This window comes from Cryptomeria japonica, chromosome 1 (assembly GCF_030272615.1).
Source record: "Cryptomeria japonica chromosome 1, Sugi_1.0, whole genome shotgun sequence".
NCBI lineage: Eukaryota > Viridiplantae > Streptophyta > Pinopsida > Cupressales > Cupressaceae > Cryptomeria > Cryptomeria japonica.
Window position 1 is genome coordinate 488,834,166 of NC_081405.1, and position 22,469 is coordinate 488,856,634.

The window sequence follows — 22,469 nt, forward strand, 5'->3', positions numbered from 1 at the left end:
TGTCTTCGACATAACCAAGTGATTTCCAGATGATAACAAGTCATCCTCAGTTCTGGTGAACAATATAACTTGCCGGTGAGCCAAATACCGGTGACTATGCATAAGTCACTGAACTTGCCTGTGAACATAATCAAAGATCTTCAGAAGTATAAGTGTTGATAGGTGTTGACATCAATGATAAAACCAATGCAACATATCCATAATACCAACAATTTGCCCCCTTAGCATTGATGGTGACACAAGATGGAAAAACCATCTAAGTGCCAAAGAAGAAATGCCAATAAACCAAAAACCAACAATCTCTATAATAGATCAATACCAAAAATCAAAATACAAATGTAGAGAGTACAATCTCTCCCCCAATGAATAATCTCTCCCCAAAAGATAATGTGTTTCTCCATAGATATCTCTCCCCCTTTGACATCAAATGCCAAAGCAATGCAAATACCAGATAAAATCAGTTCATAGAACCAAAATACCAACTTAACCAACTACTCTCCCTGAGAAGTAGCTCTCCTCCATCAAAGCTAGAAAAAGGTTTCTCTATAAATTCTGTCGGTTTGATGCCAAGAATCAACTGTCTAAGTCTCTACTGATGAGGGTATGACCTCAAGCTTCTCTCTGAGATATTAAAAAGTTTCCTTAGGCAAAGGCTTAGTAAAGATGTCTGCAATCTTCTCTTTAGTATTCACATAAACCAATCTCACTTTGCTTCAACATTCTCTTTTAGAAAATTGTATTTGATAGAAACATGTTTAGTTTTAGAGTGAAATACCAGATTCTTAGATATATCAATTGCTGCCATATTATCACAATAGATGATTATAGGTTCTTTGCATTTTACCTTTATGTCCTTCAACATTTGCTTAATCCATAATACCTAAGTACAATTGGTTGTTGTTGCAACATATTCTGATTCTGCTATTGATAATGATGTACAACTCTGTTTCTTGCTCACCAATGAAATCAATCTGCTGCCAAGAAAGATTGCCCTATTGGTGGTGCTCTTTCGGTCATCTACATATCCTTCCCAACTAGCATCGGTGTATGCACATAACTCAAAATCTTCATCTTTAGGATACCATAAACCAAGATTTGTTGTGCCTTGTAAATACCGAAAAATCCTTTTTACTATCGATTCATGATTTTCTCTACGATTACTCTGAAATATTGAAACAATACACACTGCATTCATTATATCAGATCTTATTTGTGTTAAATACAGTAAACCTCCAATCATAGATTTGTATCTTGTCAGATTAATAAGAGCTAAATCATCCTTCAATGATGGTTTATCAGTTGTAGTCATAGGAGTACTTACCGGTTTAAAGTTTTCCATACCAAATTTTTTCAGTAATTCCTTCAAATACTTACATTGACATAAGAATATACCTTTATCAGTCTATGAAATCTACAATCCTAAATTTTTTTTCTCCCCAATCATAGACATTTCAAATTATTCCTGCATCTTGTTAGAAAAGTCTTTACACAATCCATCTTCTCCTCCAAAAATGATGTCATCAACAAAAACTTCAATAGCTAAAATGTCTTCATTAGTCACTTTGAAATATAAGTTGCTGTCAACATTACCTTTAGTGTAACCAAGCTTCATAAGATATTTGTCCAATCTAGCATACCAAGCTCTAGGAGCTTGCTTCAATCCATATAAAGATTTCCTTAACCTGCAAACCATATCTTTATCATTTGTCAATGAAAAATCCATCAGGTTGTTCAATGTAAACTTCCTCTTCAAGATCACCATTCAGAAATGCACATTTAACATCCATTTGATAAATTTTATAGTTTTTGTGTGCTGCAAATGCAAGAAATAATCTGATTGCCTCAATTCTAGCTACCGGTGCAAAGGTTTCATTGTAATCAATTCCTTCTTTCTGTGAATATCTCTTACACACTAATCTTTCTTTATTTCTGATTACCTTAACATCTTCATTAAGTTTATTTCTGACTACCCATTTAGTTCCAATTACATTTTTAATTTTAGGTCGGGGAACCAATGTCCATGTATTGTTCTTTTCAATTTGTTCCAATTCATCTTCTATAACCTTAATCCAATGTTTACCTTCACATGCCTCAATGACAGATGTTGGTTCAATTTGAGAAATTAAACATACCTCTTCATTTTCCAGTCTTCCTTAAATCATAATTCCTTGACACTTATTCCAATTATCTGACTTTCAGAGTGATTCAATCTTACATACCTGGGTGTGTTCACTTGCTGTTGTTCTTCAGTCACTGTGGAATTCTCGGATGATGCCGGTGTGACTGGATCAACATTCTGTACCGGTGCACTCTATATAGGTTCATTTGTGATTATCTCAACTGCTGGTTCAAAATCCATAGACCTTGAATTTCTTCTAAAGTGTTCATCAATCTTCACATTTGCACTCTCAATGATTTTCTGCAATCTCTTATTAAAACATCTATATGCTTTTCTTTTAGATGAATATCCAAGAAATATTCCTTCATCACTTCTAGTATCAAATTTACCAATATATTTATCTCTCCTAATGTAACATTTGCTTCCAAATATTTTGAAGTACTTAAGAGTAGGAATATTACCAAACCATAATTCATAGGGTGTCTTACCAGTTTCACCTTTGATGTGAACTCCATTGAAAGTGTAAACCGTTGTATTCATTGCTTCTCTCCAATACACATGAGGTAGATTTTCTTCTGATATCATGCTTCTGGCTGCATCCAGAATAGTTCTGTTCTTTCTTTCTACAACTCCATTTTATTGAGGTGTCCGGGGTGCTGATAGTTGTCTTCTGATTCCAGTCACTTCACAAAATGTATTGAACTCCTTAGATGTAAATTCACCTCCTTGATCTTATCTTAAATGTTTGATTTTTCTTGCCGGTTTCATTCTCTACAAGTGCCTTGAATAATTTGAATTTCCCAAAGGCTTCTGATTTCTCCTTGAGAAAAGTAACCCAACACATTCTAGAATAATCATCAATGACTAGCATAAAGTATCTATCTCCTTGTAGACTTCTTGTTCTTTCCGAACCACATAAGTTAGTATGAATTAAATCAAGAACATCATTGATTTTCTCATAAATACTTTTGAAAGTTGTTCTAACTTGCTTTCCCATTTGACATTCCTTACATACCGAACTATGAGGTTTTACAATCTTAGGTAAATCCCTTACTGCTTTAGATAAAAAAATCTTCACAATGCAATCAAAATTCACATGACAGAGTCTTTTATGCTATAACCAACTTTCATCAATATTTTCAATCAAGCATGTCTTTTCAATGTTGTTGAAATGAAAGATATTACCTCTAGTCTGATTACTGGTTGCAATTTCCAAACCAGATCTATTCATGATTTTGCATTTACCATTCTTGAATTGTAACTGAAATCCTTTTTCAACTAATTGACCAACACTCAAAAGATTGTTCTTCAAACCTTCAACATAATAAACATTGTCAGTATTGTGCTTACCATCAAAAGATATAGTGCATTTTCCTTTGATCAAACAAGCTTTGTCATCTCCAAATCTTACTAGACATCCATTGTATTCTTGAAAAGATAAAAATTTACTTTTGTCACCAGTCATATGATGTTAACATCCAAAATTTATAATCCATTCGTCCTTTTCTTCTATTTTAGCTGCCAGGGCCTGCTCTACTGGTGGAACAGTAGGTGCTGGTTGATCTTGTATTATTGCAACAAAATCCCATCCACTGTCTCCTAGTTCTTAATCAAAATCATCAGTAACTCCTTCATCTGTATAGTAACAAGATTTGTCTCTATTCTTCTTAAATCGACATCTCTGATATTCAGGGTTAGGCTTATATGTTCTTTTAGCTTCTTCTCTCAATCTTGCATGTTTGTCCAAACATCTAGATGCCATATGACCAATTTGATTGTAGTTAAAACATTTAAAAGGTGCTTTACCTTCATACTTACTTCCTATAGGACCTTTAGGCATTTTCCTTGCAAATAGTGCTTCAAGCTCTTCAAGTTCTTCATTTTCCCTCCTAATATCTTCAAGTTCTCTTGCATAAAGTGCTTTCCAATCAGATTTATCAGCTGATGATGAAGATGTTGCAGATGATGATGCTTTGAAAGCTAAATTTGTCTTAATTGTAGCAACAAGACCAAATTCCTCAAGCTCACATGCTGAAAGTTTTCCAACCAAGGTATCTCTAGACACTAATGTATTAGGCATGGTTCTCAACTCATTTATAGTAGTTACTTTCATTTTGTATGCCAGTAGCAATGCTCTTAAAAATTTAGAAACAATTTCATCTTCACTTAAGGAACCTCCACAACATTGTATTCCCAAAATAATTTCATTAACCCTTTCCATAAAAGAAAAAATTCTTTCATCTTCTTCCATTTTCAAATTTTCATACCTGACCCAGAAGCATTCCAGTTTTGCAATTTTGACAGTGGTATCTCCTTCATTCAATGTTTCCAACTTGTCCCAAATAGCTTTAGTAGTAGATCGGTCTAATAATCCCATGATTTGCTGATCTAACAAGGCACTGAAGAGTGCTTCTCTTTCTTTGCAATCATTCTCTTGATCTTTAGCCAATGTAGGTGGATTAGGTTGACCTAGTGTAGAACCAATATAACCATTCTGTGTAACATCCCATATGTCTCTTCCAATGTAATTCAGATGTGTCTCCATTCTGATCTTCCATATACCATAGTTAGTTCCATCAAGTTTTGGACTATCCTTCCATAAATAGTTAGTTGCCATAGAATCTCCTCAAGTTGTTAAGCTTCTGCAAAAAAGGGATTAGCTCTAATACCAATTGTTAGGACCCAAAGGCATCTGAGAGGGGGGGTGAATCAATTGTCTAACAATTTTATCTCAAGTACAACTTAACCAAACTTGATACTTAATACCGACTAACCAAACTTAATGCCAGTAAACTGATTAACAGTTAATAACAGTATCAGTGAAACTTGATGCATGAAATAGAAAGAGAAACAATATCCACAACACATAACACAAATATTTGTACGTGGAAACCCTGTAAGGGGAAAAACCATGGTGGGAAACCTTACCCACAATCATATGATACTAATCCAGATAGTATATTTTTACAAATAGGGTCTGCACAAGCAAAAAGGCCAGCTGCCTAGAGCTCACTACTCAATCACAAAATAGGAGTCACACTGACTACAATTGGATGATTAAATCCAATGATGATGTATTGCTCAAAGTAGCATCTCCAATGCTAAATTCAATACCGGTTAAGCTCTGATTGTCTTCTTGAAACCTTTATTGAATCTTCAAATGATGTTTGTGTGAGTAGCTCTTCTTATATTGGCATATACTGAATATCACAACCTTATAATACCTTATTACATACCACCTCTATATATGATTCTCACAATTGAGATCTTACATATATACCAAAAACTAAGACCAAATGTGTAGGTCGGCTTACTAAGAATAATAAAATAAAATCAATTACAACAAGTCAAGATGCAATGCATCATGTCAGCTCAACAACAATATTAATTGATTAAACCATCTCCATAACGTGTTGTGCTGATCTAGAATAGATAACGCATGCCAGTCCATAACCTAGACCAATTTGTCGGTAATAGAAAATATGTCAACCCAGTTAGAAAAATAACCAAATCTACAAAACCAAGTGTCCAAACCATGTCTTTGACATAGCCAAGTGATTTCTAGATGATAACAAGTCATCCTCAGTGCTGGTGAACAATATAACCTGTCGGTGAGCCAAATACCGGTGACTGTGCATAAGCCACTGAACTTGCCGGTGAACATAATCAAAGATCTCTAGAAGGATAAGTGTTGATAGGTGTTTACATCAATGACAAAACCAATGCAACATATCCATAATACCAATAGTAAGATCTTATTGAAGATCGGGTATATGGATATGGTATGAGTGTGTTCAAATATTGAAGAGCAAAAATAATCAGATCCTTTTGCGAATCACAGAGACATTATTTGAAGGTTGAAGGAAGGTTATGAAGGTGTTTTGGCACTCATGTTCAGAGCTTAACCAATACTAAATCTAGCATTGGAGATGTTGTTTTGAGCAGTACATTATCATTGGATTTAACCATCCAATTGTGTAGTCAGTGTGACTCCTAATTTGTGATTGAGCAGTGAGCTCTAGGAAGTTGGCCTTTTGGCATATGCAGACCCCATTTGTATACACATGCTATCTGTAGTAGTATCATCTGATTGTGTGAAAGGTTTCCCACCATTGTTTTTCCCTTACCAAGTTTCCATGTCAAAACCTTTGTGTTATGTTTTGTGGATGTTGTTTCTCTTTATGTTTCATGCATTAAGTTAAACCGACACTACTATATCTTTTAATCTATTTTACTGACACTTAAGTTTGGTTTACTAATATTAAGGTTAAATTGGAATAACTTGCATTTGGATTAAAATTTATTGCCAACTAGTTCACAACTGATTCACCCCCCCTCTTAGTTGTCCTTCTCAAGACCAAACAATTGGTATTAGAACTTAGTCCTCTTTTTGTAGAAGCCTAACAGCTTGAGGAGATCCTATGTCAACAAATATTTTCAGGAAGGACAATCCAAAGCTTGATGGAACTAACTATGGCACATGGAAGATCAGAATGGAAACACATCTAAACTGAATTGGAAGAGATATATGAGATGTTACAAAGAATGGTTGTGTTGCTCCTATTTTGAATCAACCTCATCCACCAACATTGGCTAAGGACATGGACAATGATTGCAAAGAAAGAGAAGCACTTTTGAGCACATTATTAGATCAAAAAATCATGGGATTATCAGACTGATCTATTGCTAAAGCTATTAGGGATAAATTGGAGACACTGAATGAAGGAGATACCACTGTCAAAATTGCAAAACTGGAATATTACCAGGTCAGATATGAAAACTTGAAAATGGAAGAAGATGAAAGAATTTCTGCATTTATAGAAAGAGTTAATGAAATTGTTTTAGGAATACAATGTTGTGGAGGATCCTTAAGTGAAGATGAAATTGCATCTAAAGTTTTAAGAGCATTGCCACCGAATTACAAAATGAAAGTAACTGCTATTAATGAAATGAGAACAATGCCTAACACTTCAGTTTCTAGAGATACTTTGGTTGGAAAACTTTCAGCATTTGAACTTGAGGAATTTGGTCCTATTGCTACCATAAAGACTGATTTAGCTTTCAAAGTATCATCATCATCAACATCATCATCATCTGACAAAAGTGATTGGAAAGAACTTTATGCAAAAGAACTTGAAGATATGAGGAGAGAAAATGAAGAACTTGAAGAACTTGAAGCACTATTTGCAAGGGAAATGCCTAAAGGTCCAACAGGAAGTAAGTATGAAGGTAAAGCACCTTTCAAATGTTTTAATTGCAATAAAGTTGGTCATATGGCATCTAGATGTCCTGATAGACATTCAAGACTAAGGGAAGAAGAAAAAGATCATATAAGCCTAACCCTCAATATCAAAGATATAGATGACTCAGATGAAGGTGTTACAAATGACTCAAATGAAGATCCAACAGATAACAGATGTGATTTTGTTGCAATAAAGGAAGATCAACCAACACCTATTGTCAAACCACTAGAGAAGGCACTGGCAGAAAAAAATGAAGAAAAAGATGAATGGATTATAGATTCCAGATGCTCACATCATATGACTGGTGATAAAAGAAAATTCTTATCTTTTCAAGAAATTCATGGAGGTCTGGTAAAGTTTGGAGATGATAAAGCTTGTTTAATCAAAGGAAAAGGCACTATATCTTTGGATGGTAAGCACAATACCAACAATGTTTATTATGTAGAAGGTTTAAAGCATAATCTTTTGAGTGTTGGTCAATTAGTGGAAAAAGGATTTCAGTTACAGTTCAAGAATGGGAAATGCAAAATCATAAACAAAACTCGATTGGAGATTGCAACTAGTATTCAGACTAAAGGTAATATCTTTCACTTGAATATCAGTGATAAAAAATGTTTGATTGCACACATTGATGAAAGTTGGTTATGGCATAAAAGACTCTGTCATGTGAATTTTGATTGTATTGTAAAGATCAGTTCAACTAAGGCAGTAAGGGATTTACCTAAGATTGTGAAACCTCAAAATTTGGTATGTAAAGAATGTCAAATGGGAAAGCAAGTTAGGACAACATTTAAGAGAATTACTAAGAAATCAAATAATATTCTTGATTTAATTCATACTGATTTAGGTGGTCCTGCAAGAACAAGATGTCTACAAGGAGATAGATACTTTATGCTAATAATTGATGATTATTCTAGAATGTGTTGGGTTACTTTTCTCAAGGAGAGATCAAAAGATTTTGGAAGATTCAAGATATTCAAGGAAATGGTAGAGAATGAAACCGACAATAAAATCAAATGTTTGAGATCAGATCAAGGAGGAGAATTTACGTCAAAGGAATTTAATGCATTCTGTGAAGTGAATGGAATCAAAAGACAACTATCAGCACCCCAGACACCCCAACAGAATGGAGTTGTGGAAAGGAAGAACATAACTATTCTAGATGCAGCAAGAACAATGTTAATGGAATAAAAACTACCTCATGTGTACTGGAGAGAAGCTATGAATACAACGGTTTATACTTTCAACATAGTTCACATCAAAAGTGAAACTGGTAAGACCCCTTATGAACTATGGTTTGGTCATATTCCTACTCTTAAATACTTCAAAATATTTGGAAGAAAATGTTATATTAGAAGAGATGAGTATATTGGCAAATTTGATCCTAGAAGTGATGAAGGAATATTTCTTGGTTATTCATGTGAAAGCAAGGCATATAGATGTTATAATAAAAGGTTACAAAAAATAATTGAGAGTACTAATGTGAAGATAGATGAACACTTTAGAGGAGATTCAAGATCTATTGAACTGACAGTTGAAATGATTATAAATGAACCAACACAGACTCCACTAGTACAGAATGAAGACCCAATCACACCGGCATCATCAGAAAACTCAATAGTGACTAAACAACAACAACCCATGAATGTTAATCAGAACAAAACCAGGTATGTAAGATTGAATTATTCAAAGAGTCAAATAATTGGAAACAATAATCAAGGTGTTATGACTAGAGGAAGACTAACAAATGAAGAGGTATGTTCAATTTCTCAAATTGAACCACCATATGTTATTGAAGCATGTAAGGATGAACATTGGATAAAATCAATGGAAGATGAATTAGAACAAATTGAAAAGAATAATACTTGGACATTGGTTCCCTGGCCTAAAGACAAAAATGTAATTGGAACTAAATGGGTATTTAGGAATAAACTTAATGAAGATGGAGAAGTAATCAGAAATAAAGCAAGATTAGTTAAAAATTCTTGATAATGTTACATTGGGAAACTTTTCAATAGTTGTATGTAACGAAAAGACACAAAACAGAGGAACTAACATGGGAATGGAGCACGGTCGGATCCAAAATTTAAATTTGAGCAGGAGTTTTGGTTCGGCATCTGGACAACATGAGGCAGATGACTCAGAGATTCCTGCAGATGGAGGGGGCTTAGATAGTAAGGATCCCGATGCTCCCTTGGATTTGCAGGACCCAGGAGGAGGACCAAGACCACGTGAAGAGCGGCTAGCAGATGAGAGTGGGAACGGGAAGGTTCAAACTTCAAAAATAGAAGATGGCAACTCAGAAGGAGCTCAAGGACATCAAGCGACTAGTAGTTCAGAGAACACGATGGAAGGAAAAGATCATCCAGAAAAGGTTCTTTCATCGACCCCCGAGGATCTTAAGGGGGGATCTAGTTTGAATGGACATACACGTAAGTGGTCCTCTCTGTTCAGGGTTAAACCCAAAGGTAAGTCCTCATCGCCTCCTATTAAAAACACCTCGAATGTGTCTTGGGGAAAGTTTACTATCACTGTTCTAGACCAAGTCATAGACCAAAACATTGCTAGAATGGAAAATAATTTGATCGGTAATTTTTTTGGGTCTAGACCTAATATAGAGATCGTTTGTGGATTTGTCAAAAGAAAGTGGAATTTGAAAGGTCAGGTTGATGTGGTTGCAATGAACAAAGGCTGTCTATCCTTTGTTTTTTCTTGTGATGAGGATAGAAGAAACGTTCTCAGTAGTGGGTCATGGGCAATAGGCAAACACATCATGTACATCCAGAAGTGGTACCCTAATGTGACAAAAGGAAAGAATTTTTTGGTCCAAGTCCTGGTGTGGGTTAAACTCCCTGGGCTTCCAATGGAATTCTGGGAGGAAGATGTTTTTGTAGGAATAGCCAACACCTTCGAGGAGCTTATCACTATTGACTAGGTCACGACATCCAGAAGAAGGCTGATTTATGCGAGGATTTGTGTTGGAGTTGGACCTGACACGAACATGTGAGAGGAAATAGAGATAGAATCTAAATTGGGGAAGTGGAGGCAGAATATTGTTTATGAAACAATCCCTTTTGCCTGCTTTCATTGTAAAAAAGTTGGACATTGGGCTAAAAAATGCCCAAGTATCGAGGGTAAACCCTACCTCCAAACTAAGGTTTGGAAAAAAGTGGATAGGCCTCTAAAAGCCTTGGTGTCCAATGACCCTGATCAGGAGAAATAGTCTCAAATTGGACGGATGAAGGAAGAACTCACCAGTGAAGTGGGAAATGAACTAAAGAAAGTAGATAGTGTAAAAATAGATCATCAGGAGTTGGAGCCAAGTGATAAGGATTCAGAGCATGGAAAAAAAGACAACAATTAGAAAGAGGAATTGGAAGAGGATAAGATAGTTAGTCTTAGATAAATGTGAGAGTAAAGGAGATAAAAAGCCCATAGATAACAAAGAGGAAGGAGATAATTTTAACCTCATTTCAAACTCTTAAGATCTAGATAAAGAATTAGACTGGTTCCAAGAGGCCCAACATGATAACATCCTGGGCCAAGGGCTATCGGAAATCTCATTAGCTCCCCCAGCAAAAGTAAAGCTGGCCTTTTCAGAGGAACAAAATCCAAAATGGGGAGATGAGGAAGACATCAAAAAGGCACTGGGGAAGAATGAAACAAAGTAGGAGGAAGAAGAAGCAACAGAGGAGAAAGGAAAGAACAAGCAAAAAAAAAGAATAACAATAACCTCATCAATAGTACGCTGACTAGAAACACCAAAAGAAGGCTTAGGGATGTGAGAGCGCAACACACTTCTCCAGGAAGACATTCAAATGCCATAAAGAGATCAATGCAAACAAGCAAGAATATAAAAGATGGTACCCAAAGAACCATCTTTGAGGCAGGTATTTCTAAATATCCATGAAAATAATCTCTTGGAATATTCGAGGATTGAACAACCCTCACAAACATGACTTAGTTAAAAGTATGATTAGAGATAAAAATCCTGATATTTTTTTTATTCAAGAAACTAAGATGGAAAAAGATAAAGTTGAAAGCCTGAATATGTTCAAAAAAGGAGGAGTCAGCAGAGGGAGTTCAGAAGGTGCATTGGGAGGAATTGTTACCTTCTGGAACAAAAACAATGTAGAAGATGAGGTGCTGATTCAGGATAGCAACTTGGCCTACCTAAGATTTAAGCACCTTAAGAATTGCACCACTTGGGTCCTAACTAACTTATATGCTCCTAACACTAAGACTAGTAGAAGTGAGATGTGGAAAAATCTTACTGGGTTAAGAAGCAGGTTTGCTGAGGACAACTGGATAATTATGGGAGATTTCAACACCCCCTTGAAGGAAAATGAGAAAAAGGGAGGGAGTCAAGCTAATCTGGACAGTAGATTGGACTTGATGGATTTTATAAACAATAATGCCATTCATGACCTGGAGCTGCAAGGAGTCAAATACACTTGGACTAATAGATGAAGTGGTGAGAATCTGATTCAAGTTAGACTTGATAGAGCTCTCCTTTCCTTAGATTGGTTTAACCTTCATGATTGCTCTTTATCTTCTCACATAAGGGCAGGATCAAATCATTACCCAATAACCTTTACGGCTGAAGAAAAGAATAGAAGGAGACATTTCCCTTATAGATTTGAAAAGATGTGGACTAGACACCCAGATCTAGAAAGTAAGATTAAGGACTGGTGGCAGGTCAGTATTAAAGGAAATGCCATGTACAAAGTGGTCAAAAAGCTGAAGATTGTTAAAGATAATGTTAAGAAGTTGAATAAGGAATGATTTGGGAATATATTTACCTCAAAAGATACAACCCTCTTAGAGCTCAAGGAAATCCAGGATGAGATACAAAATAATGGTTACACTAATATGTCTAGAGATACTGAAGATGCTATTCTTATGAGATATCATGATATTATAGCTAAAGAGGAAACCTACTGGAAACAAAGATAAAAAAATGTCTGGTTGAAGGAAGGGGATAGGAATAATAAATACTTCCATATGCCCACATAAAGACATAAGGCCATTAATAGAATTGTTCAAATTAAAGTGAATGACAGATGTGTTGTAGAAGATGATTCCATGAGCAGGGCTGCTATGGACTTTTTCTCCAATTTACTTGCTAAGGATCAGAATTTGGATATACAGGCCCAAAGGGACCTCCTAGACATTATACCTACCATTTTAGGGGATAATCAGAATGCTCACTTGATTGCCATCCCTTCCCATGATGAAATTTTGATAGCTTTCAACTCCTTTGAGGGCAACAAGGTCCCAGGTCTGGATGACTTTCCCATGTTCTTCTTTCAAATGTACTGACATATTATTGGAGATGATGTGACTAGAGCTATCAAAGAGTTTTTTGGTGCTAGAATTTTTTTGAAAGAAGTTAATGGTACTTTTATTGCTCTTATCCCCAAAAAGATGGGGTCTGAGTCAATGGATCTCTTTAGACCTATTAATCTATGCAACTCTCTTTATAAGATAATCTCCAAGATTCTTACCTCTAGAATTCTTAAGTTGCTCCCCTCCATCATTTCACCTCAGCAAAGCGGTTTTGTCCCGAGTAGACAAATTTTGGATTCAATCATCTCTGTCCATGAAAATATCCACTCTTTTTTTTTCTCTAAAAAGAAGGTTTTTTTCTGAATCTTGACCTCTCTAAAGCCTATGATAGAGTGGATTGAGATTTTATGATGGATGTTCTCTCTACTTTTGGCTTCAACTCCATAAGTGTTAGCCTTATCAGGCAACTTGTCTCTTTGGCTTCTTTCTCTATTTTAATGAATGGATCTCCTTCTCCTTTCTTTAAAGCTTCTAGAGGTCTCAGGCAGGGGGACCCTCTATCCCCAGTTATCTTTATCATTATGGCAGAATGTATAAGGAGATGTATTGGAAAGCTGGTTGAGAAAAGGGAGTTTTGTGGTTTGAATCCTTCTTCAGCAGATCAAATATGTTCCCATCAACAGTTTGTTGATGACTCTATAGTAATGGGGAAAGCTATAGTGAAGGATTCTAGAAGATTAAAAAAGGCTTTGGATAACTATGGAGATGTCACTGGTCAACTTATAAACTGGTCTAAAAGCTTTGTTTATTTTATCAATACCCTAGAGAGAAGGAGGATCAAAATTAGTAATATTCTAGGTTGTGAAATTGGTAGTCTGCCTGCTTCTTACTTGGGGCTCCCCTTATGCCATGATCCTTCAGATACTTTTTGGGGAGCCTTGGTGGCTAAATTCCATAAGAAGCTGTCTGGCTGGAAGGGTGCTCTTCTTAGTCAAGCAGGTAAGGTTCAACTACTGAAATCCACTCCTCAAATTATTCCTCTCTACGCCATTAGTGTGTTTAGGATTCCTGCTAAGTATGCGGAGGCCATTGAAAAGATTCGGAGATCTTTTTTATGGATAGGGGTTGAGGAGAAGAAGAGAATGAACTTGATTGCTTGGGAGAAGGTCTGCAAGCCTATAAATAAAGGAGGTCTGAGCCTTAGAAGAATAGGAGACATAAATGAGTTCCTTATGGCCAAGCATATTTGGAGAGGATATAGAAATCAAGGAGAGTGGAAAACGATATGGGATAACAAATATAAAAGTCAATGTCTGACACTTCAAAGCTTCCTCAAAGCAGAGATGATCCCAATTGGATCCAATATTTGGAAAAATGTCTCATGAACAAGAGACTTAATTGTCAAAGGTGCAAAATGGAAATTGGGGAAAGGGAATCTTATCTAGTTTTGGGATGACCCTTGGTTTTTGGAGATCCCTTTGAATGAAAACCCTGAGTGGAACAGATTTCAGAACCAATGCAAGGAAAGATTTGGAACCAAGGTGGAGGATTACTAGAAAGATGGATAGTGGAAGGACTTATCTTAGGTGGACCAGTCTTTGGGTAGTCTGAATAAAGTCATGAACTCTATGGTGAGGGTTGAAGAAGAAGACCATTTAATTTGGAAATTCACAGATAGTGGTACTTTACTATGGCTTCTCTGTATCATCAATAGTTCTACAATATGGAAAGCCCATGATGGGCTAAAGCATGGGTGAAAGGCCTCACCCCTAAGATAAATATTTTCTTCTGGACAACCCTTCAAGATAAAATTCTTACTACTGAGAATATCAGAAAAAGAGGTATTAGTATGGCTAGTTTTTGTATTCTTTGTAAGCAGAATGAGGAGACTATAAATCATATGCTCTTTCATTGCCCTTTCTTTGTTGATGTTTGGGGAAGTTGTCTAGATCACTTCAAAGTCAATTGGGGTTTCCCCAAGTCGATTCAGGAGATTTTCAATTCTTGGCATCATCCTTCAAGAAATAAATCCACAACCTTATTATGGAAAATTTCTTTACCTCACATGTGTTGGGGCATATGGAAAGAGAGAAATGATAGAGTTTTAAGAGGAAAGACTACTAAGGCTAAAATTGTGTTTGAAAAAATAAGAAGTATAGTGAAAAATATGAATATCATAGGCGGTATTGATATTCCTCAAGATAAGGATGATCAATTTATCTACAAAAAATGGAGATTAAAGGGTCAAGAGTGCTTTTAGATCAACCCTAGAGAGGGTGTGATATGGATCAGTCTGCCCAAGGGATGGATGAAAATCAATTTTGATGGGGTCTCAAAGGGTAACCCAGGTGTTGCAGGATGTGGAGTGGTCCTAAGGGACAAATGGAGAATATGCAAATCATAAAATGTATTCCCATAGGAAATCAGACTAATAATGTTGCCGAAGCCATGGCGGCTTACCATGGGATGATCCTTGCCAAGGAAGCTAAATGCACTAAATTTTGGTGTGAAGGGAACTCTTTAAACATAATCAATTGTTTAAATATGAAATTCTCGCCTTCTTGGTCAATTAGTAATGCTATTAAAGCAACTAGGAAGATCAACGAAGAATTTGAAATGTGTATTTTTACACATGTGTATAGGGAGGCCAACTCCTGCACTAGTTGGGCAGCCAACCTGGCTTGCCAATTAGGAGACATCATTACTAATTATGGTGAAATGGAGATTGCAAGTGATATGAAATCCTTTCTTAATCAGGATCAGAGCCAGACAAGGCAATGTGGTACTTTTAATCATTATTTCTAATGCCCCTTCTGCCTTTTTCGATGTAGGGTTTTATCAAAGATAATGAGCATTTATATAGGTGTCCTATCATTATTATCTAGCATCGATTCTAGGAGTTCTTACAAAGTAACCACAGAAACCAAAGGAGAGACTATCAAATTGAGAGAAGGAATTGCAAGGAAGGTGCTGGAAAAATGGGAGGTAACAAGAAAAGATTCGAACCTACTTCCTGCTCTGACTGGAGAAAGAACAAAGAAGTCTGGGATATCCTTTAGTAGGGGGGTCTAAATGTTTTCATGGAGAGGCTAAGTGGGAAAGACCCCACAATCACTAGCTATTTCATCAAGAACTGGAAAAATGGAAAAATCCTTATCGGATCCTAGATGATGAATGTTGAAGAAGAGGTCATTGCCGAGGCCATGGGGATGACTATTGAGGGAATAAAATTTTAAAGGGACCAAGGCATATCAGATAAAGCAGCAGATAAGTTTCTAGTCATGGGCAAAGAGAGGAGAAAGATGATTAAAATCAACAACTCCTACCATGCTCCGAAGAGAATTTGTAGGCCATGGAGGTTTGTTTTATTCACTTCTATTGCATACATTACCTTAGATAGTAGGTTTACCAGAGCCTATGGGCATCACTTTGTTTTTCTCAACCACTTTCATCATGGGGAAAAGGTGAGCCTACCCTATTACCTAGCATTCTCAATGGATCATACTGTAAAGGAGGTTCAGAAGGACCCTAAAGGCAACCATGCCCTCCACTAGGGGCTTATGGCCCTAGTTTATAAAATGCTTAAGGGGAAGTGCATTGAAAAGCCTATTAAAGGTAAAAAAGCAAGAGATGAGACAACAAAGAGTGAAGCTAGCAGATTTAACTTTAAATTGAAGACCGAGGGAGAATCAAAAGAAACTAGCAAAAAAGGGAAGAATAGGGCCAAGAAGAGAAGGATTATTGTGGAATCAGAAATATCAGATTTTGAAACCGAATCCTTTGAGAATTTTTTTTTTTAAAAAAGAAAGGGAAAGCTACTAGAAGGCAAACTCAGAGGAAGAATACTAAAAAGGGTAACAATTCAGACATCAACCACATTCTAGTTGATTCTGAGGAGGAGATTGAAGAAAACAAGAAGGTTGAGGGTCAGGATAAAGAAGGGGAGGGTAACTCGGTGATGGGCAATATTGAGGTCATGAATACCACAAGTCTGCAAAAGGAGGATAAAGGGGATAAAAGTGGCAGTGGTGACAATGATACTATTAAATCCTTCTGTGAGACCATCACTACCATGGTGAAGGATATCAATAGTTTGAAAATAGATACACAGGCTATCACAAGAGTTACGGTTGGTGATAAGCCCCTGGTTGAACATGTTAAAGAATTGGTTGTCGTTCTACATAATGTGGAAGCTATTGAATGTATGGTTGGAAAAATCATAGCCACGGAAAAAAAGGTCAATGAGATGGGAGATAGAAAGGAAATGGAAAATAAAATGAATGACTTTGGCAGCAGAATTCACAGGTTGGAACTCAACGTCAAGAAGATTGTAGACCAAAATTTCCAAATCCTCAAATCATCTATGGACAATATGATCATCCTTATCAATAGGTTTGAGAACAATGTTGAGAAGGATGGTGATAAAGAGTAGCTGGATAAGAAGGGTCATGAAAGGAGGACCAGAGCTAACACAAAGATCAAGGGTGACATCAAAGGTCGTGAGTTGGAGGAACTAAAGATTAGTGAACAACATGAAACAAATGGTTGTTCATGCTGAGGAAATTATGAATAGTATTTAGGTCTCTGTTGGTGTCCTAGGTTCTATCTTTTGCTGTCTCTATGCTTTCCTTTCACTGTCTATTCTGAGTTTTTAATGATATGTTATGTTAGTTGATCCCTTTCGGTGGGATCATTTTGTCTTTTTGAAGTGATCTGGCACTTTTTTCTAGTAGTTCTGTTCTCCTGGCTTGTACAAGGTTCGGGTACCTTTCAAATACCTACTTTTACTTAATCAAAATAAAGCAAGATTAGTTTGTAAAGGTTATTCACAGAAAGAAGGAATAGATTATAATGAAACATTTGCACCGGTAGCCAGAATTGAGGCAATTAGACTATTTCTTGCATTTGCAGCTTATAAGAACTATAAAGTTTATCAAATAGATGTAAAATGTGCATTTTTGAATGGAGATATTGAAAAGGAAGCTTACATTGAACAACCTAATGGATTTTCATTGATAGATGATAAAGATATGGTCTGCAGGTTAAGGAAATCTTTATATGGATTGAAGCAAGCTCCTAGAGCTTGGTATGCTAGATAGGACAAATATCTTATGAAGCTTGGTTACACTAAAGGTAATGCTGACAACAACTTATATTTCAAAGTGACTAATGAAGACATTTTAGTTATTGAAGTTTTTGTTGATGACATCATTTTTGGAGGAGAAGATGGATTGTGTAAAGACTTTTCTAACAAGATGCGGGAAGAATTTGAAATGTCTATGATTGGGGAGATAAAATTCTTTTTAGGATTGTAGATTTCACAAATAGATAAAGGTATATTCATATGTCAAACAAAGTACTTGAAGGAACTTTTGAAGAAATTTGGTATGGAAAATTCCAAATCGGTAAGTACTCCTATGACTACAACTGATAAATTGACATTGAAGGATGATTCAACTCCTATTAATCTGACAAGGTACAAATCTATGATTGGAGGATTACTGTATTTAACACAAACAAGACTTGATATAATGAATGAAGTATGTAATGTATCTAGATTTCAAAGAAATCCTAAAGAAAACCATGAATCAACAGTTAAAAGGATTTTCTGTTACCTACAAGGCACAACAAATCTTGGTTTATGGTATCCTAAAGATGAAAATTTTGATTTATGTGCATACATTGATGCAAATTGGGCAGGTAATGTAGATGATAGAAAGAGTACCACTGGTGGTGCATTCTTTCTTGGTAGCAAATTGATTTCATGGATTAACAAGAAGTAGACTTGTACATCATTATCAATAGCAGAATTAGAATATGTTGCAGAAGCAACTAATTGTGCTCAAGTATTATGGATTAAGAAAATGTTGAAGGATATAAAGGTAAAATGCAAAGAACCAATAATCATTTATTGTGATAATCAAGCAGCAATTGATATATCAAAGAATCCGGTATTTCACTCTAAGACAAAGCATGTTTCTATTAAGTACAATTTTTTGAAAGAGAATGTTGAAGCAAATGAAGTGAAATTGGTTTATGTGAATAATAAAGAGAAAATTATAGATATCTTTACAAAGCCTTTTCCTAAGGAAACATTTGAATATCTCAAAGAGTAGCTTGGGCTAATTTCCCCACCGACAGAGACTTAGATGTTGAAGATTGGCATCAAATCGACATGAACTAATAGAAAAATATTTTTCCATCTTTGATGGAGGAGAGCTACTTCTTAGGGGGAGTAGTTGGCTAAATGTTAAGTTTTGAATTCTTAACTGCTTTGGCATTTGATGTCAAAGGGGGAGAGATATCTATGGAAAAACATTATTCCTTTAGGAAGAGATTGTTCATTGAGGGAGAGATATACTCTTTGGATATATGTATTTTGGTTTTGGTTTTTGTTTCTTTTACATAGCTTTGTGTTGATCTATCTTTGGGAGATTGATTGGTTTACTGGTTTTGGCATTCTATTTTTGGCACTTAGATGTTTTTCCATCTAGTGTTGCCATCAATGCCAAAGGGGGAGATTGTTGGTATTATGGATGACTTTGTCATGTGTTGCATTGGTTTTGTCATTGATGTCAACACTTGTCTTCTTAGAGTTTTACATTATGTTCACTGATATGGTTAGTGGCTTATGTATAGTCACCAATATATGTTCACCAATAGGTTATATTGTTCACCGATAGTGATGATAACTTGGAGATCATTTGGTTATGTCGATGAAATGGATTGGAAGTTTGGTTTTGGTGCTTTTCTTATTGTTCTAATTGGGTTGACAGATTTGCCTTCACCGACAGATAAGTCTAGGTTATGGACCGGTACATGTTATCTATTCCAGATCATCATGACACATCATGGAGATTGTTTATCGATTGGATATTATGGTAAATGTATTAAGACAACATGTTATATCACATCAAGACTCATTTGTCATTGATTTAATTATAATATCTTTAGTGAGCTGACCTATTCATTTCATCTTAGGTTTTGTATTAATGATTATAAGATCTTATTGAAGATCAGGAATATGGATATTATATGAGTGTTTTCAAATATTGAAGAGCGAAAATAAGCAGATCCTTGTGCAAATCATGCAGACATTATTTGAAGGTTGAAGGAAGGTTATGAAGGTCTTTTGACACTCATGTTCATAGCTTAACCGGTACTGAATATAGCATTGGAGATGCTATTTTGAGTAGTACATTATCATTGGATTTAACCATCTAATTGTCTAGTCAGTGTGACTCCTAATTTGTGATTGAACAGTGAGCTCTAGGCAGTTGGCCTTTCTGCATGTGCAGACCCCATTTGCAGACACATACTATCTACAGTAGTATCATCTGATTGTGGGTAAGGTTTCCCACCATGGTTTTTCCCTTATCGGGTTTCCACTTCAAAATCTCCATGTTATGTGTTGTGGATGTTGTTTCTCTATATGTTTCATGCATTAAGTTAAACCGGTACTACTATATCTGCTGATCTGTTTTACCGACACTTAAGTGTGGTTTACCGACATTAAGGTTAAATTGGAATAAATTGAATTTGGATTACAATTTATTGGAAATTCAATTTATTGGCAACTGGTTCACAACTGATTCACAACCCCCCTCTTAGTTGTCCTTCTTGGGACCTAACACATTCCCACCACGGTTTGGACAAATTTTCATCAAATTCATAGGGCAAATTCATCTTGACATCTTACTGCCAAATCTAGGTGCACATCTTCATCCCATATTCCAATCTCAAGTTATAATAGATTCTTTGTGACTTTTGCACTACATAATCTAATCAATTCCTTTCCAAATCAAACAAAAGGGAATAAGGGGATCATCATAACATCCTAAATTCATTCAGAATTTAATCTATCATCTTTGTGTGGAGATTGGATCTAGTGAATTACACCTTATTTCCCTACTGTAAGTGTGAAAAGTTCTTGAAGGATAATCAATAGTGAAACTCTCATCTCTCTTTGAGGGAAATGGTTAGTTTTCCTCTTGATCTATCACTCATCATTTTACCACCATCACATTTTGGTGAACCCTATGTCTTGCATGCTATCCTTTGAACAACATTGTATATTTTTCATTTACAAGTTTCAACTTTTTGTAAACTTAGTGGTTAATTCATTAAAAACCCTAGTTTTTAAAGTTAAAATTGAACTTGTGATTTGTAAAAATTGTTTGTGTTTGTCTTAGATCTTAAAATTGTTGTGTTTGTCAAATTCAATTTCCTCATTGTCTTGTTCAATTTGCAATTAATATTTACAAAATTAAGAGGTTACTTGTTAAAACCCTAAATTTCAAATATCATATTGAACTTGTGCAAAAATTGGATTTCAACTTAATTTTCAGATTTCTGATTATTCTCATATTTGTCTTCAATCCCACAATTCAAATTTTCAATTTCCCCCTTTTTCCCAAAATTCAAATTTCAAAATTAAGTGGTTAGGTCATCAAACCATAATTTTTAAAATTAATTAGATTTTGTGTGAATTTAAAACCAATTTCAGTTACATTCAGATTCTTAAACATTTTCCAAGGTGTCCCTATTCATTAGGTTTGATCCTTTTCAAAATTGTACTCCAATTCCTCTTTTTCTTCAAAACCCTAATAGGGTCCTATTTTCACCTTTGTGCCTTCATTTTGCCCATCTAGAGATTGTAAAATTTGCTAATTTTTTGGGTTTATCTTTAAAATCATCATAATATCCATCCCTAAAAATTTCAAAAAAAGTTGGTCGGACCATGTGCGTTCTTGCCACAGTTCTCAACTTTTTTTCCGAAATTTCAGGAAAGTGTTATGACTGTATTTATTAGCTTAAATCCAAAAAAATTGGCTGATTCAATTTTTGAACCCTCTATAATCGGAAATACCTTCAAAATTCAACATTTCAACTTTCAAGAAAAAAATTAAAATTAAGAGGTTAATTATTGTCTGCCCTAGTTTTAAAAATTTTGATTTTAAAATTAAGTGGTATTCCCTTGGCCTTAATTTTAAATTTCCAATTTCCTTTCATCTTTGGAAATTGTGTCATTCCCTTCCTCCAACAAAGTTCAAATTGTGTAATCATTATTTTCTTGAATTTTGCATTACTCAATTTTTGCAAGCTTTGTCCTACAATTCAAAATTCAAATTTTCCCTCTAGTGCATGAGTTTTACGACTATTATTCCTACCTATCCTATCCCCATTAGATGAAGCATTATAATTAAGGCTTCCCAAGGTTTAATTACCGAGGAGATGGAGCCTAATTTGGGTGACTTCTTTAATGAGTATCATGCTAATTCTTCTCATTCTAATCATGTGCCCATTGATGGATCTCATGATGAAGAAGAAGTTTTAACTAGGGTATCTTTAGATCAACTTTCTACATTGGACAATCAATTTGATAGCTTTCAACAATGGATGTCCCAATAATACCCTAATAGTGAAGCTCTTTCATTAATTGCAAGTCTTAAGAACATGCTTCAAAGTGATAAGAATGGAATTGATATATTGTGTGCCATTGCACATATTGTTTATTCTAATGTCATGCCTATCAAGAGTTGTGCTGAAACCCTAGGTTACTCACAACCTTCAACACAAGTCAATTCCTCTATTCCTTTGACCAATCCTATGACTAGTATTCCTATTTTCACATCTAACATCATGGCTACATCAACTCAAAATGTCATTCCTACAACAATAGGTCATGGGGGCAATCCCTCTTCTTCATTTAATCCTCCATCACTACCTATGTCTTCTATAAATGTTCCTATCATTCCTCAACCAATCAATGTGACACAAGGGGGGAATTCCTTCAACAACTTTATTCCTCCTTTAAG